This window comes from Branchiostoma belcheri, unplaced genomic scaffold (genome assembly GCF_001625305.1).
Source record: "Branchiostoma belcheri isolate BF01 breed outbred unplaced genomic scaffold, Haploidv18h27 scaffold5, whole genome shotgun sequence".
Lineage (NCBI taxonomy): Eukaryota > Metazoa > Chordata > Leptocardii > Amphioxiformes > Branchiostomatidae > Branchiostoma > Branchiostoma belcheri.
In genome coordinates this window covers 3763893-3782743 of record NW_017804131.1, presented here as the reverse complement: position 1 = coordinate 3782743, position 18851 = coordinate 3763893, and the positions used below count along the sequence as shown (strand labels likewise).

Sequence of the window (18851 nt, the reverse complement as noted above, 5' to 3'; positions counted from 1 at the left end):
TCACGGCGCGCGCAAGTACAGTATGTGCTTTTCGACAGAAAAGGCGCAACTGGATGGAGTGGTCCGCTTTACTTCTCTGAACTAGTCAGTTATATTGTGCCTATACGTTATAGCTTCAAAGTTTGACTCAAGTAGGCATAGATAGTGTGAAGTAAGAGGGGCATGACGGCTTAAATATCTTCAGCTTTACGAGAAGCGATCATGGGGAGCAGACGCGTCAACCTGTTTCTTCTCCAGGTGACAGCAGCAATCATACTGCCGGGCGGATCTCAACTAACAACCCGTGAGTTCGCTATATTGTAGATGATTATTTCTTGAACATATCACACATACTGTATGCTATTGCTACCATAAATTCCTCTCGATTCAGCGCGTCGAGACGTGTAGTAGCTTTTCAGCATTTTCTCTTGGTATGTTCCAATTCTAACTCCTGTTCAATATATAACTTTTTTGATAACCAGATTAGCATTTGGTATCATTTAAGGTTTTGAGGTGGTGCACTGTTATGTCAACTTTGTGTATTTATATGTTTTTGTTGTATTTTGTTGTGTGACGCTGTTAAAACAAGTTATAAACTTGAAGAGTGCAGCGTCGCACCTTATTACTGTTTTGTTGTGCATTGATGAATTTTAAAAAAGTACAGAAACAACTACAATATTCTTCGCACCAAGTTTGTATCGCTTTTCGCCTTACAGCATGTGACATTCGAGTGACGGAAAGTCAGTCAGTCTGGGCATGGGATCTGCCCAACATCGCAGGATCGCGGGTCACTTTTGAAGTGCAGGCAGGTCATTCCGTCCACCTGGTTCTGTCCGCTGCAAACGACGAGTACAGATACGACAACGGCTCTTACAAAATTTCCATCGGTGCCCTGGAGAATACAATTTCAATAATTGCTCGAAATAAGGACGGCAAGTACGCGAATAAAGTCCAGACTTCAACTAACGGTAGGTTTTCCAAAGAGTGGTGTATAAATTTGTCTTGCTAAGAATAGCATCATTGTAGTGTTCAAGAAATTTTCAATAAGATAAGTCAATGAACCAGCCCCTGCCGTAGTAATTGTACAAATGTGTGGCCCAAGGGCTACAGAAACGGAGATGGGCGCCGCCTTGCGCCATCATGACTGATTGCGGGGAGCTAGGAATTTTAACAATCCTATCAAAACATGTCATACTGCTATAGCTACTAACTTTTACATGCTAACTTAAGATAAATTGTGTAAAGATAATAACGTTACATGTACACAACAACAACAACAACAATGTACTAGTCACTGGCTTTGAGGTATGCTAACTGCTTGAAGTTTAGGACACAAAGAGAAAGCATCTAAAGTTTTTTTTAATATATCTCTATCTACAGGATTTCTTTCCGAAACCGAGCCTCGGGGCTTCTGGATCTCGTGGTCCCCAGACGGTACGGTTGCTGCCGGGAGGCACGAGGACGCCGCCCCGTTCATGTCATGGACGGACCCCGAGCCGCTCCCGATCCTGTACGCGGGGTACAAGACTCAGTGGGTCGGCACTGCACGGTGGAAGTTCTGCCAACCTGCCGGGCTGGGAGGTAACCGAGTTATGCTGGGGTCACATTTCCGAACCGGGGCCCGGCCGGGCTGCTTCGATTAACGAAAATTCAATAATTTATATCAATAATATATGGAAATATTTCCTATTATTATTTTTTTCAACTTTTTGTGCTTTGTTGTCTTTTATATCATAATTTTCGTTCCATTAGACTTTCCGGCCGGGCCCCGGTTAGGAAATGTGACAGCATTAATGCATTTAATAACATCAATACCACCTTAAATCTTGTATTCTAGACGGATGTCCGTATATGTATAAACCAGTAATTGAAGCGTTGCACTCATTGTACAAAATGCCGCAGAAGGCATGATTCAGTCGCAAGCCAGTCCAGCGTGAAAACTTGTTACGAATGGAATCAACGATTTATATACTAGATTGTCCTCAATACAAGAAAAAGTATACTAAGTAAAGCTGCAACATATATGCCCGTAGATTATAGACTATACTAAAATGTACATTGTATTGGCAAAGGTTTGTGTTTTACTTTTAGGGATGATATGTATAATTTCTCTATAGCTACTGGATTAGCATATCCGTAATAACGTCATTCTTGCAAAATCGATCACCTTTATGCTCACAATATATATAGCTCATCTGAAACATTTTGTTGTGATCTGATATTCGACATAATAACGTTATCCAAGTATACCACCATTGGCCTAGCTGAATGGCAGAAAATTGAATACGCAGCATATACTTTGATGTTGATTTTGATAGGTTTAATTTTTTTGTCTTACGTATTATTACCTCCATGAAAAATGGAGGTATTGTTTTTGGCGTGTCTGTCCGTATGTATGTATGTATGTCTTTGTGTGTTTCCGCAGCTTTGTGGTCAGCATAACTTCAGAACGCCTTTATGGATTATGATGATATTTGGTATGTTGGTAAGCCTTAGGAAGACAAACGTCAAGGTCAAATATGGGCCTCCTGGTGGATGACCTTGGTACTGCAGCAGAACTTCCGGTTTTTGTATCTTTTGTCCTGAATATGCTATGGACTTGATGTTTTGGTGACAGATTGCTTTTTATGTCAGGAATAAGTGGTGTGAGTTTGGTCTCCCTAGCAGCTTGTTCTGGAACTGCAGGGCACTTTCTGGCGAAATGTTTAAAAGCCAATACGTCCAGATAGGAAAAACATATTTTCATAATTTTTGGTGTGTAGGTAGCTGAGAGAGAGATGTACATGATTAAATGCAAATTATGCAAATGAGGACTTTATTTGCATAATTAATGAGGAAATTCTATAATTACAGTGTTTTACTTTATACTACTTTCATACATGTAATGTATGTAACCTATGGCAGGCAGAACATCAACAGATACTAATTATGCAAATGATGACCTAATTTGCATAATTTATGCAAAAATTCTATGATTTCTTAATGGTGAATAATGGGAATGTCATACATGGGACATCTGTAAGTTAATCAAAAGTTAACATACATCACGATGCATATATCATGTTAATGCGGAGGTAATTTGCATAATTAAAGAGGAAATTTACATTTACATATCAAGCCCATATTTCATGGAGGTATGAAATCTCGGAATTCTTGTTACAGAATGTTCTACTCGAATAACGAACACCGGTACCAAAGACTTCCGTTGGGATCTGCCTCCCATCACCGAATCACGAGTCGTTTTTGAGGTGCAGGCCGCCAAAAGAACTGACGTTGCGCTATCTGCAGAAAACCGTGATACCGGCACACAGTACTTAATTACCATTGGCAGGACAGAAAATACCAGGTCAACCATCAAGAAGATCATCAACGGCAAACATGATCTAATGGTATCAACGTCAACCGATGGTAAAGTTTATTTATATTGTTAAGCTCATTTTACTCACTTAATTTTACTCACTTAATAATTGTCTATATGTTAACTGTGAAATACTCACTTGTTTAGCTGTCTATTTGTTAACTGTGCAATATTTGTTTCTCTGTTTTTAAACACTAGCATACAATATTCAGCGCTACTTTCTTAGTTGCGATGCCACATGCTAGAGATTGTACTCATCGATCAATCAATAAACAATTATTATGATTTGCTGGTTTCCTACCAGAGCAAATTTGCAATAATTGTGTAGGAAAATATTTTGATAATATCTCCATCTACTGTAAGTCGGTCGTAGCTTCGTACAATGTTCATTTCCATAGTTCCATAGTAAGCTAGACCACAGCAAGTAAAGTTTTTCGATGACATACTCTGGTGACCCTAAATCTAATGCAAGAGGGAAAAAAAACAAGGTGGGCCAAAAAAAAAAAAAGATTTCTACATGTTCAAATTTTGAGATCATATATAAACCTTGTTAAACTTTTTTTTAAATTCAGCGGCAACATCACATAAAAAGGAATGAATTATGAAATACAACACTGCAAAAAAGTAAAAGACAAAGCGATAAATCAGAGCCTTTTCGGAATTCCTGTCTCCTTTCTTCACATTTATCTGTCATCCAAGTTCCATATTTACCCATTTTCGGCATCTTAACCACTGTCAAAGGGCAACAAAATTTCTTCTTTTTTTTCCAAAATCAGGCGAAAATTAATGCACCTGCATCTGATGGCATCTATAAAAAATTAGTTGTTGTGGCCTAAGTTGATAAACATTGGTGACACATACAGGTATTCTTTCTGGAGACGAACTGCGAGGTTTCTGGATCTCGTGGTCGGCAGACGGCACCGTTGCTGTGGGGAAGGCCGGAGAGACCAGCCCGTTCATGACACTCCTGGACCCCGAGCCGCTGCCGGTTCTGTACGCGGGGTACGCTGCATCCGAGGCCGGGCGGTGGAGGTTCTGCCCTCCAGCGGGGACCGGAGGTAAGGCGCCGCCGTTCGTAGCATGGGTGCCAGATCCACAACACACTAGGCTCAAACTCAAAGTTATTCTGCACACAGGATAACTTTTGGCCTAGTGTGCTGTGGGTCTGGGACCCAGGCTAGGCGTTCGGTGCGATTCAAGTTTATCGTGTAGCTGAACATGTCAGATCATCACTGGACTCTTTGTTGTACCAATTGTAGAAAGGATTTTGATTTGTATTCGGTCTCTTTTTCCTTCCATGTATGAGTCGGATTTGTGTTATTTTTCTTTTGATATGTCCTTCTTTTTTCACGTTATTTTGTTCTATTGTATGAAAATTCGGCGCCTCTTGATGTTGTGAATATAATTATCAATGCAAATCCGTCTGCATTGATTCTTGTAGTAAGTAATTTAATGCCCAAACGCACTTTTTTAGATTAAAAATACAAATTAGGTGGCATGTTCAAGTAATGTCATTTTGCATGAAGACTAAGAAGTATATAGTATGTACATGTGACCAAACGTTGTGTCTTTTGGGACTTCAGTGCTTCTTGCGAAGGTAGACGCAGGGACAAACGTCTCAAGTTCGGACATCTGGACAGACGACTGCTCCTCCTGCTCTGGGAACGAGACAACTCAGACGACGTATGAACTACTCTCCGCCCCAGAGAACTTCAGAAGCAGCCTGTTTGAGACTTGGCAAGATGAAGGCTTTGACAAGGTAACCTTTAAGTCATTTATCCGTCTTCAGTCGCATGTTCATGATTTTGTTGATGACTTCTCATGACATATTCGTGCGGTCACGTGTCTCAAGCAATGTGTCATTTGAACCTGAAGATGGCTATAGCGGAGAAGTTTGAATGTTTGATAGATTTTTTTTACTTCTTTTCTTGAACATAATTTATCTAACAGCAATATTCTGACATCTGCTTTGCTTAAGTAGCACCGTGCTGGACAATACTATCACAAATGCATCTTTCTTGGATTTTCATACTGTTACTTCAGCTGACGACGTTGATGTTAAACGAATCTTTTATTTCCAGGTACAACTTGTGTTCTACGAAGGAGTGGAGGCGGCGGCTGAGATGCAGTTTAACCCGCAGTGTACAAACAGCACCTCCTGGTTCCACAGGGACGCCATGACGGAGTCCACATGGGGAAACTACCTCTGGGGGATGACATCCAGTCTGGCCGATACGAATAAGTGAGTACTGCCATCTCTATTGATTGTGTACATTAATCTACATCTATCAAGCATGTACTTCTGTCATGTTATACCACTGTACTATTACATGTGCTGTATATCAAGTAATAGTAAACAGCAAATTGAATCACTTGTGGGCTATACTTATGAATTTCTAGTTGGCTAAATATTGTATGTTAACAGGTAAGAACCCACAAAAGAGGAAAGGTACAAAGAACTTTTCTCATACGTGGGAGAAAGACTTTTATTCCATATACAGAGGTCTGTGCAGTTGCGTGACTTGTCCATTCTTCTATTATAATCTTTTCCATGTCACCAACAACTGTCTACAGTTTCATAATAGCTCCAATGTTCACATACAAATCTCGTTCTGAGTTAGCAAGGGGGACGTATAACCACGTCTATTGAATCATATCACGCTACCATTAAAAGCTATGCAATGTATATCAATTGACGGCTAGTGACCAGATCCCCCCTGCTTTAGTTTCCCTTTTGTTCTGGATAACACAAAGAAAATTCATTCACCCAGCAATAGAAACTAGATGCTTTTGGTAACTTGGCAACTGATGGTTACCTAAGACGTATTTTTGGTGCAGCATGACAACACATTGAGCAATGATAAGAAAGGCTTTAAGCTTCTAACTTATTTTATTTTGTCACTAAGTTTGTCAGTAATGCTACTTCTACTACTTCTAATTGTACTTATGCCCATAGTTACAAAAGACACAATCCAACGCCAATATGTCATAATTGATCTTTTTTTTTCAAAATAAAGTTGCAAGGTTGTCGCTTTTTCTTCTAGTGGCCTTGCCTTGGTGGGTGCCAGTTCTACCCCATCATGCCTCACGAGTTTCACGGGGTGGATGCTGGGTATAGGCGGGGTGGAGGGAACCCGGATGTGCCCGTGGATGGACACTGTTGGTCTCCAACCACAGTTTCTATACGCCAGAACAACCAGTCAGGCTGCCGACTTTAGCGAAGGTACGTGACGACGTCAACATATCCTTCATGAAAATAAAGATGTTCCTATAACTAGAAAGGTATGATTTGCAAAAGCAAATACATAATGTTTACCTTCGCATTTGGTCTGCTCTGTTAATTATTACACAAACACATTCACATATATGGTGACAGGATTCTAAATCCCTCCTACTATAGAATTGCAACATTATGTGACCCAACACCAGTTACCATGGTGAGAGACAGAGTCTGGTTCAGGTCATTGACCTGGTCAGAGGTCAGTGTTTGGAACGGAATAAGACGAAACAGAGCAAAAGCAGTATGTTTTCCTTCGGTAAACATAATCAGTTGATTAAGATACTTGTAAACATTAAAATAACAAAGCTGTAATAGCTACTCTCTTTTCAAAATTATATATTTCATTGTCAATTTTCACATGAAATGATTTCGTTGCTTTCTTTTGATTGACAGCGTCCGACCTTCAGCACCTTGGCTGCTATGTTGACCACTCGGAGAGGATTCTAAAGTACGAGAGTATCATTTCAAGCAAACAAACTGTCGTCCATTGCGGTTACTGGTGCAGGAAAAACGGCTACAGCCTCGCAGGTATTGTACGGTTTCACTTAGAAACGTAGAGTAGCATCTCTAAACATTATAATGGTATATTTACTATGATCATTCTCATCTTGTGAGCCAATTTGACGTTCAAATGATCCAAGAAGGTTAAACTATTCATGAAATGTTCGTTTTGACAGGAGTTGAAGGCGGTGTTCAGTGTTTCTGTGGCACATCCACCCTCTTCGTGGACCTTGGCTCTGAGACGCCATCTGACGGCTGTACCGTGCCATGCAGCGGGAATTCAGAAGTTAGATGTGGCGGTGAATGGGCGATAGACATCTACCAAGGTAAAAAGCCACAGCTCAGCTAACAGAAACTATACTCCATAAACTTTTCAACAATTTGTATCAACGTTATCTTTACCCAACTCCTTTCAAGAAACTAGGAAGTGTGCACAATTCCATCCATAAAAGACGTAACATAAGTCAGAAGAACAGATATTTGCCTTAATATTCAAAACTTTTTCTTGTCCCCTCAGTGTCGGCGCCCCACACATACCAGTCCGTACCTGACTACAAGTGGGACCTGTCTCCCGTCGGAGGTCGCGGGCGGCTCAGGTTCCACGTGCAGGCCACACAGGAGGCGCACGTCGCACTGTCGTCTGAGAACAGGGTACGGTATATGAATACATACGGGAAACCACCAATATTGTCATGTGCTTCCAACATCTGCCATGTGCTTCCAACATCTTTCTTTTTCTGTTACTTTGTGTCATATGTATTATGTGGTAGCGTTGAAATAAGTCTTAGATACTACTACTTATTTGATGTTGTACTATGTCATACTGTGTGATCAATAAAAAACTTCAAATATGTCATAGTGATAAAGTAATAAAGGAAATCATGAATATTTTTGCTGATGGAGCAAACTTCACATGTGGCTTGATCAGTGGAGTCCAATCACATGATTTCAATGTTTTCAATGCTTCAGTCCAGATAATTTTCTATGGCTAAAATGTACTAGAAATCAAAATCTGAAGTCAAAAGATAACTGTTTTATGACGCGTATCTTATCTTTTATCATTTCATGATATAGTATATATAATCTTTATTTTTTTTCCTGATATTTCAGGAGACAGATGCCATGTATCACGTCATTCTTGGCACCTGGAACAACTTTGAATCAGAGGTAAAATCACAAACTAGATCAAAAGCGACGAAAAGCAGCTTTATCCTCTCCGACCAGGAATTCCGCGAGTTTTGGATCAGTTGGGAGGGCGATGCCATCGAAGTCGGAAGGGGGTTCGAGGAAAGTCCGTTTCTGACTCTGAACGACGCCGACGGCCCGGAAATACGTCATATCGGATACAGGACTCTAACCGGAAGCGGCAGTTGGCGATTTGATCTGCCTGTTGTACAAGGTATGGATGCGTGGGATGTGGTATTCATTTTTAGTTTGCGATAATTGACTATATGTAACATCCGTGTCCATAATATCACCAGGGTCCATAATATCGCCACCTTGAGAAATAGTGTGCTTTAAGATATTTTTACTACATTTGAGGTGTGCAGGAGTGCATACCAAAAGTATGTTGCAGTAAAAATATCTTAAAGCACACTATTTCTTAAGGTGGCGATATTGGACCCTGGTGATATTATGGACACGGTGTTAGCTATACAAGTAGCTAACATACCCAATGTTATATGGCCGTTTTTTTCCAACATTTCAAACGGAAGCGGGAACCTTTTCCAATTTCCTCATTCACCAGTCACTCAATCAGTCACTCAATCAGTCACTCATGATCACTCACTGACCCACTCACTCAATTATGTTTTAAGTAACACTTTCTTCAAGTAAATCAGAGACTTATCATGGGTCTTCTGTTTCACACTTTCATGCAAGAATGACGCAGATGCTGCCATTGAAGTGGAATATATATATGCCGCAGTCACTAGTTGTTAGGATTTATTAATTAATTTTATTGTGTATACAGGGGCCACTGTCGGTATGGCGGATAGGGTCGCCATCTTCGGACGAAAGTCACCAAGTAAGAAATCTCCTTCATGAAACTAATATAACACTGAAATGTAAGAATTCTTTAAGAATTCTTTTTTCTTCTTTTTAACAGTTATTTTCTTAGTTTCCTTGCATGTTTTGCTTTGTGTACATTTAACCCTCGAATTGCTGAATCGTGCAACAAACAATCACCACATTGTACCTAATTGAGTGTACAGTGCTTCAGTACTAGATGATTATGACACTTTTGACATCTATTCTATCCTCAGTGCCGCTGCCTCCCTGCAACCTGGTTGTCACTAACACTGCCCACAACGCCACCTTGCGGTGGGAGCTGATGTACAGCAAACAGCAGCAGACGGGACTGGAGCTGTCACTCCATCCGGGCAACTTGTAAGTTTCCATGACGTCATTCGGCTCATTTTTAGTCTTATACGTCTGTGAGATTCACTACGATAAGTGAACTGAGCGGTTCTGAAATTAACTTTTTGCCATGCTGAAATGGCTAAACGCGCTTATTTAATTTTGCGACGAACTGTGGTTTCAAATATCACTGTCATCTTGACTTCTTTATCACCTTTGAATCATTAAGGTGATGCAAGTTTGAATTTGTTTTTTTTTTTGTCAGTCTTTTCTTCTTGGATGCAAACGAAACGCAGTTCACCGTAGACGGACTGAACTCAACCACGACCTACACTGCGCATGTCCGCGGTGTGAAGGGGTTCTTCAGGGGTGATCCCGCTGAGAGCGTCATTAGAACAGGTGTGGCGACGATTTGTCCTGTGTTTTTATGTACTCTCCAAGCAGAGGTTGTGGGGGAATGATCGTTACATTTTTATATATGGTCGTTTTTTTTGTCCTGACGCCACCGTCGGTGGCCGCGGACCTTCTCTGGCTAATGGATACTGTCTGTCCAATTAGATACTGTCTTTTTGCCACCGAGAGGGATCTGCTTGGAGATTATTTTTTATGTGCTACATTTTGTTTGCTGCATCGATAACTAATGCTTTTTATAGAATGACAAATACAATGTGAAAATTGCACTATGTTTAGACTGTTGCATGGCTCAGGTCTAAATTATGGAGGTGGGCAGAGGTCATCTCTGTTTTTAATGTTATTGACGTATGAATGTAACAGACAGAAAAAGGCACAACGTTAACGGCAAGTTAAAATAACGGATCATACCCATTACATATGCATGCCTCTTAGCAACTGCAATGAAATACATTTGCCACGAACTGCGGTTTCAAATATTACTAGATTTTAAAGAGAGTTCTGTCCCGGTTTTGCACAGACCCGAATCCACCGACTAACGCAGAGATAGTGGAGGTATCCGAGACCAGCATGGTCATAACGTCTTCTCCTCCTGAAGACAGCACAGTCACGTCTTACAGGGTCACGTACGAGGAAAGACTTCAGAACCTTACGGGAACATGTCAGGTGTGGCTCCTACAACAATTGATTGATTGATTGATCCATTCATCCATTCATTCATTCATTCATTCATTCATCCATCCATTTCTTTCACTCCACCCTCACTGTCAATTGCAATGCAAAATGCCAGGACAAGGCTGATCTGTAGACAAATCAACCAGCTGTTTCTCCCTGTAGTGTCTGCTGAAGATAAAGATGAGTAGTACATGTAGTGGAAAATGCTAGTACGTTTTGTGAACTGCGCCCCCTGTGCTCCAGGCTACAGAACTGCAGACTGTTTGCCGTTTTCTCACCCCGGGGAGAGTGTACGAGATCTCCATGCAGACCGTGGACGACTCCTGGACGGAACGCCGTGTCTCTAGTCCGGTCCAGTTCACTTTCTCTACAAGTACGTTTTCCTGTTTTCAACCTTATTTTTAATCCAGATGGTAATTCTATTCATCCAAAATGATTGATATATGAAAACTACCACGATTGTGACCTATGTTTGCAGGGCCACTGACCCCAACTGAAGTTCGACTAGAAACTGTCAAGAGCACAAATGTAACTTTGGACATCACGATTAACGACCCGCTGGTATCTGAACTACACGTCTCCTCCATCGGACATGGCCGCCGCCCGCCTGGGACGAGTGGTAAGTCGTCTGCTATTTCAATGATTTAGTCCCATACAAATGATAGCCAAAATCTGCAAAAATGTACATTAATTGGCGTTATATGTTTTTTTTACCGAAGCCCTTTTACTAAAGTTGGGATAATGATAATATTTTTGCTTTATTTCCCAGGTACCACGGACTGTTATGCTGAATCCAGGCACTTCAACAGCGAGGCTTTCACGTAAGATACACATGCATACACGTACAGAGTCGAGATGGTTTACATAAAGATGTCGTTTTTATTGTAGGTTTATGTCCCTAGCATTTGTCTCAATTTAGCTGTCAAAATAGGTTGTTGGCTTTTTTTTCCATTTTACAGCGTAACTTGCCCTGCCGGATGCTCTGGAATCGGCAAATCCATCTGGGGAACTGGCGTCTATACTGATGTAAGTAGTATTGAGGACAACACAGATCTGATATACTTTTTGATTAAAGCTGATCGAGAACATTCGTGTGTAAGAGTAGGGTTATGTGTTTGCTTATCATTGTAATCCGTAGCAATTTTTAGAATAGTCACGTGTTCAACTTGTGACCATTGCACTGTCTGTATAGTATATACGCTATACATTGTCTCATGTTGCCCACGGGCATGAATTTGCAAATTAAAACTTTAAAGTCAATGAAATACAGGCATCGCCAACTGTAAATTGTAGAAGTACGTGTAAAATTAAATTTTAGGAGCTACATCATATGTTGGTCGTGTACAGGATTCAGGAATCTGCCGAGCTGCCATTCATGACGGGCGGATCACGGACGCCGGGGGAGACGTGACCGTGTACAGGTCTCCCGGACAGGACTTGTACCTGGGAACACAACAGAACGGCGTTCAGTCGGCAGCGTGAGTCACGATTAGTAGTAGTAGTAGAATGGTTTATTACAAGAATAATAAAATGTACACACAAGCCTCCTGGCAGCTATGATGGCTGAATTGCGAGGCTTATTCTAACATGATGTTGCGACAAACTATATACATTCATAAAATCTTAAAATATAGTTAAGTTTACAAGCGAATATTAGTTTAAAATCGACATACAATATAGCTGTGTGGAAAGTAAATAGAAAACACGATGTGGAATTACTGTACGAGTTCACGAGTAAAAGTTCATGGTCTGTAGTTCATTTAGTCGTTTGACCGGGGCAGGAATCTCGCTTGTCGTGTAGCGTTTAGTCCCGGAGGGCTGCTGGTACCTCGTGGCGTTTCGTAGATTTCTGCCATGCTGTTGACCACGGGTAGGGGGAAGCCAGAAGCGGAAGCGTGAAGACTTCTCCACGCTTGTAGCAAAGATTATGTGTGCTGCTGAAACATGTCTTTTTGTCAGGATCAGGATTTTATTTCTCTTTATCTTACTTATGATATATTCGATATTGGACTAACTATTCTTCCCATACTTTTCCAGTTTTGGAAGCTGGCACAGCCAGTCTTTCTCCTTCACACCAGGTAACTTGTCCAAGTTGCTCTTTTATGCTAATTATAAGCTCATGTCATACTTGTTTTCAACCGAGGGATATGACTGTTCAATCTACCCATATTTGCAAATGTGTATAGCATGTATAGTCATAGAATATAGCAATTGTAAATAGTTAACGCCATATCTATTCAATCATATAGTGTACTTAGCATCAAATCAACTCAAATTTGTTGACTGGATTCTATTAGTACAATGTACTTGAAGTCTGATTTGTCGAAGGAATGACTGCTACATGTATTTTGCTACCTGAAAGTTAGTATCAGCGAGCCTAAAAATACCAACATTACAATAATGACACAAATGACATTCTGCTACCATTCCATGTAATGTACAGAGTTGCAGTCCTGGATTACAGTGAACGAATCCATGCTCCTCTACGCTTCGGGAGGATCTACTGAAAGCGCAGCCAATGCTCTCGACAACAACGACGCCACCTACTGGTCACCAGAAGGTCTGCAGGAGGAGACCACGATAATCATCATCGACTTGCAGAGGTTATGGAACGTTTCCCAGGTCATGATTCGAAGCGTGGGGAACGGGAACAACGACGTCATCACACTGACAGTCCAGGCCTCGGACATAGGACATCCTTTCCATTGGGTGGACGTGCTGGAATCCAATAAGGTAATGCTTACATTATACTATAAAGCTGACAAAAACGCCCCAGAGCTTGAAGTTGCTACGTATACGGACTCGTAGATACGAAAAATCAAAAGTAAAGCGCTGAAGAGTCAATACAAACATGACCCAAAACACGAAAAGACATTGTCCACATTTCCCAAACTTTAGAGCACTTGAAAACCTGAGAAGTCATCTTTCATAGCAAAGAAAATTTGATTAAAAAGTATCCCCAAAATTTTGGAGAAGCTGACCAAAACTTTGGTGCAAGCTGTTCTCACGACCGTTTTACAGGGTGAGTTGTACAACTCAGGACCACAGATGTTTGGAGGGTTCACCGGAGTTGGGAGGTACTGGCAAATCGCCTTTCAAACCCTGCTAGGATCCCCTCCTCACCTGACTGAGCTCGGATTCTATGGAAATGAAGGTGCGTTTACTAATGTTTATCTACCCATTAGGTAGTATCTGTTCTGTCAGTGGCGTCCGTGGCGCAACGGTTAGAGCGTTGGACTCGGAACCGAGAGGTCCTGGGTTCGATACTCACCATGGCCCGACGTTGTGCCCTTGGGAAAGGCACTTTACACGACTTCCCCACCTATACAGTGGAGTGACGCCCTTAGGCTAATCTGTCTGTCAGGGTGCCAAAAACACCTTACGGATTTGGTACGCTGATGTGACAACATCTCATATTGGCCACTGAGAACCGTTAATTTTTTTTTTTTGTTCTGTCAGTGGAATATACGAAATTATCATATAGCCGGATGACGTTGACCAATCAGAAGGCTCCATTCCACATTCCTTATGACGCCGTAATGTCACAAATAGATTCAAAACCGGGTATTTATTCATCCCAATCCATACATGAAACAACCCAATAATCACCCGCATATGACCTGGGGTGACCCATATAGAATACGATTCTCTTCTAAAAAAAATCCAAAAATAACTTGAGTTGTGTTCCAATGACCTGTGGCTTCTTCAAGTGTACAGGTGCTAATGGTGTTAAATTAATGTGTTCACGAATGAGTTCTATTTTCCCTACCGTTGTTGTTTTCATCCCCTGAAGCTCCTGGAGGGATATGCCAAGGGTCCGGAAATTGCGTGGTATTTCCGGTGACGAATTCCATGACACAGGTGACATTATCAGGATACAGGCCTGCTACTCAGTACGTGGTCGGAGTCGTGGCGGCCACTGACCAAGCACACAGCCTCCCCAAGTCTGTTACATTTATGACAGGTGAGAGTTAAGTCTTTTGTCATACTAGCCACCCACTTTTGTATTTTAATTAGTTAGGTTTGCCTTATGAAAATGTAGTTGATATGTACTTACTGAAGTTGGTAGATGCCATACTTTGTACCCTGTACAACTGTTGCGCAATAAAGTTATTATTATGTATCTTGAAATAGGTTACACAATTACTGCAGTTGGAAGTCTAACAAAAACAGCACCTCATTAGAAGTCATTAAGTAAAGAGATGATATCTCTATATTATAAAACACAATCAAGAGGACCTGCTATTACAATATACGTTATTTGACATTTAAAGTCAACATCTGGCATAAAACCAATGGGACATTTTCCTGTCACTAGAATTACTTATAAGGTAGTATTGTAAGCTAAGTAGTGTATCGAATACCAGGAACTATGTTTTCTTGACTTTTAGCCCCAAACTAGAATCAATCAGACGTTCAAACATTTAATATACTTGAGGTTACATGATGTAAGAAAGAAAATTTAAACCAAGTTCTGTTATTCATTCTGTTGTTTTTGTTCAATAGCTCCTGAGCCAGTCAGAAATGTGAACGCCACCTTTGACGAACTCCTCAGCTCGTTGGAGTGGGATCCTCCGGAAAATAACCTGGTGTCTTACTACAAACTAACTCACGGGCTGGCGGCGTCATACCTTTGGGAACAGAACGCACTCATCACCCCACATAGGTTTGTAACTCTGAAAATGAATTTTCGAAAGACAAATGTATTGTAGTTCAATGAATCATGTATGCAATAATGATGGTCTGTATATAGTACACTTGTTGATGGGCCAAAAATACAAGTATTGCGTCTTTGGTAAAATTTTGTGGCTATGTACAACATCGTTGCTAAAGTCTTTTGGGCTGCGCACATTTCCAATTTTTAGGTTAATAATGTTTTTATATTTTACAGACGTGTGATCTTTCCTGAGTTCTTACAAGGAAAAATGTACATTGTTGACATTTTTACGGTATACAATGGACAAGAGAGCGCACCTCAGAGGGCAGTGTTTTCAACCGGTCAGTGAGTTTTTTAATTATCATCAAATTAATTTTAAAAAATCAGCTATAGACTTGTCATGTTCTTCTATTGGAACTGAAACTCACTCATGAAACTTGCTCAGTTTAGTTTCTGCCTTCTAACAAATAGCTTATTTCTTGTGTCCGAAAAACGCAGTTATGGACGTTCCCTCGGTGCCTGTTGTGACGTCAGTAACGGCCACGACAATGGACGTCATGTGGCACTACCAGGGAGACGACAGGACAGGGGCTTTCAAACTGTCCCTGGCGCCAGCACCCGATGGCTTTCGTCTTAGAGCAAGTACGACCATCCATTTTACAATATGTATGGCTACCCCTAACCCTAACCGTAACCCTGGTTACCAAACCTAATGTAGCTCCCAAAGTTTGTCTATTTGCGGAGAGGATAAAAACTCAGGAGCTAAAATTAGTTTGGTAACCAGGCTAGCTAATACCAATGAAAAGCACAAAATACGCATTTCTGAGAATGCCCAATAAGCAGTGTGTTATCATATGTTGTTTTAAAAGAGGAAATGTGAATAAGATTCAATTTTTTGCGATGGCGAATGGTATGGTCTGGAATGCACCACATTCATTGATCAGTTATGACTAATTATCATGATTTACCCCAAGACACCACCGAGCCCACGTGGACCAGTGTTCTCCACACCACGTCCACGGCAGGCAGGTTTGAGGATCTACATCCGGGACTGTTGTACGTCATCGGCGTGAGGGCCGTCACAGATGAGGAGGAGAGTGAGATTAGCATGGAACTACATGCCGCAGGTAGAGATGTTACAGATATAATTGTCGTGCAATAAAGTTCTCTGTATATACTTGATATATTATTCCAGGTTCACCTCACGCAACTTACACACAGCACCAGAGCATTATAGTCACTCGTATATGTCAGGAAGGATACGCAGAATACACACCCATCTATTGCATGTACATGATTAGCAACTTTAACTACTGATATATCGATTGCTGCATGGGTTGTCTGCAACTTACCACCATCGTGTAATCAAAACGTACGGACAGCGTAGATTTGCACAGACTCGGCAGTAATGTCTATATAGATAGCCATACCATCACCTACTTTGATTCTTTGGACATCAAGCATATCATAATGTAATTCTTTAAGATATGAAACTTTCCATGCAAATTCTTGATTTTTTCCAGCTCCTCGTCCTCCTGAAAACGTGACTGCCGTGGTTAAGGATCACACGATTTCATTGACATGGGCGCCTCCGATTGGCAGTGTGTTTTCTAACTATCTTATAACATACATACCCGTGGCACTCAGGTAAGTTCACATGCAGTCGTCATTGAATCTTGATGGTACTAGAAGGGCAAACTCTCAAACGCTCCCACAAAATCTTTCAGTGATCACTAGCCAGACAACCATTGACTGTCATGTCTGAAATGTTTCTACCACAAAATTAGGTCTATTTAAAGGCATCCGATGCGATTTCAGAGCACCAAAACTGGAAATATTCTGAATAAGGCAATCTTTGTGATATTGAGAAATACATTGGCACATTTCAATCATTATTTCATACTTTGGGTACTTAGACCTGGAGAAACAAGCCCCAAGATGAGTCCTTTATTTTATGGGAGGTACCCTAAAATCAGCCAAGGTCCCTTTCAGTAACCATTTTCCGTCAGAATTTTGGGTATTTTTGCTCCATGAGGGTCAATATACATTGGGATAATGTGGTTTCAGCTCAGTATGTAGATAAGTGACTAGAATATTGACTTTGAAAAATCCGGTTTCCAAGCCCTAAAAACTGCACTGGATGCCTTTAAGTCATGACACAGTCTTGAAATCATCGCCTACTACAATGAACATATGTGAAAGAATATACCATGAATTTGAACAGTCATCCCCATCCTTACAGGATTGGAAATCGAACACAATCCAAGGTTCTTCTGGAGAGTTGGGAAACTGACAAAGTTATTGACGGCCTGAAGTCTGATGTCAACTACCTGGTGGAGCTGTCAACTGTTAGTTATGGAGTCACCAGTGAACCGGTCGTTTTCAATATCACAACAAGTAAGGAAACGTGCATAATTGATAGATATGCTACAGATCATGATGTAGCATTTGCTGTATTGTTATTGTGTATAAAATCCCACATTTTAATCTGCTTATGATCGATGAAGGTTAGCAAATGACACGCAAATAGTACAGTGAAAATCGAAGCATACGTGAACATCCGATTGCCACACATTATGTCGCTTTAGTTCCATTTCTAAGAACGTTACTGTACTCATACAATGTTTCTTATTCAACATCATGGCATCTTTTAGCATACACAATAAAACCGCCTGCCGACGTAGCAGTTGTTACGACCACCACAGACTCCATCACGGTATCCTGGGCAGAAGCGTATTCGTCCATCGCCATTCTCAGCTACGAGATTCTGTATACCGCTATGGATGGTGCCAACTCAACCTGGCCCAGTTTCGCCGATTGGGACATCGTAACGGTAGGGAAAATCAGTCCTCAAACATCGTAACAATTTTCGTGTCGTTGTGTTTTGATCTGAATGTAACATGAAAACTGCTGAAGTCATTGAAGTTACAATGTATCAAATTGTACACTCAACTAAAGCTAAAGCATTGGTGTCCAAGAAATTCATGTGTTTTCTGCTTCAGGTATTGTATATGCAGAATCAAATCCAGTTGACAGACCTTACTCCTGGTTTTCCTTATTTGCTGGCGGTACGAGTAGTTGCCTTCGGTTCTACTGTTGAAAGGAGAAGCGACGAGAGTACAGTGGTCGGCTTCACCAGTAAGTATTATTATATTAACCGAAACCAACTATATGATGTCTGGAGAGAAACATATCCAGAGAAACTACAGTTTACTTGGAGAAGATTGAAACCCTCAGTAGCTTGTAGACTGGACTTTTTTTTAATCCAGAAATCCTTTAAAAGTAGAGTAAGCGGTACCGACATCAGACCAGCTACACGCACGGATCATCAAGGGATAACAGTCAAAATAGACACTAAAACAGAAGGCAGAGGGCCTGGACTATGGCGATTTAATAACAGTTTATGCCAAGACAAGAATTACAGAAAAATGTTAATACAAATAGTGGAACATTTTCAAAATAGATACAAAGAAGAAGATAATAGAACACTGTGGGAACTATGTAAAAGGGTATTAAAGAAAAAACAATTCAATACAGTAACAAAAAGCGCGCCTTCGCTCAAAATGTGTGCGAACGCTCGAAAAAGAACTTCTAGATTTAGAACGACAACTAAACGACAATAACGAAATTTT

The 18851-nt window shown here is 40.9% G+C and overlaps 1 pseudogene; it reads left to right on the top strand.

Annotated features, from left to right (window-relative positions):
- Positions 1-162: 162 nt before the first annotated feature.
- LOC109479664 lies at positions 163-15274 on the top strand (annotated as a pseudogene).
- The last annotated feature ends 3577 nt before the right edge of the window (positions 15275-18851 follow it).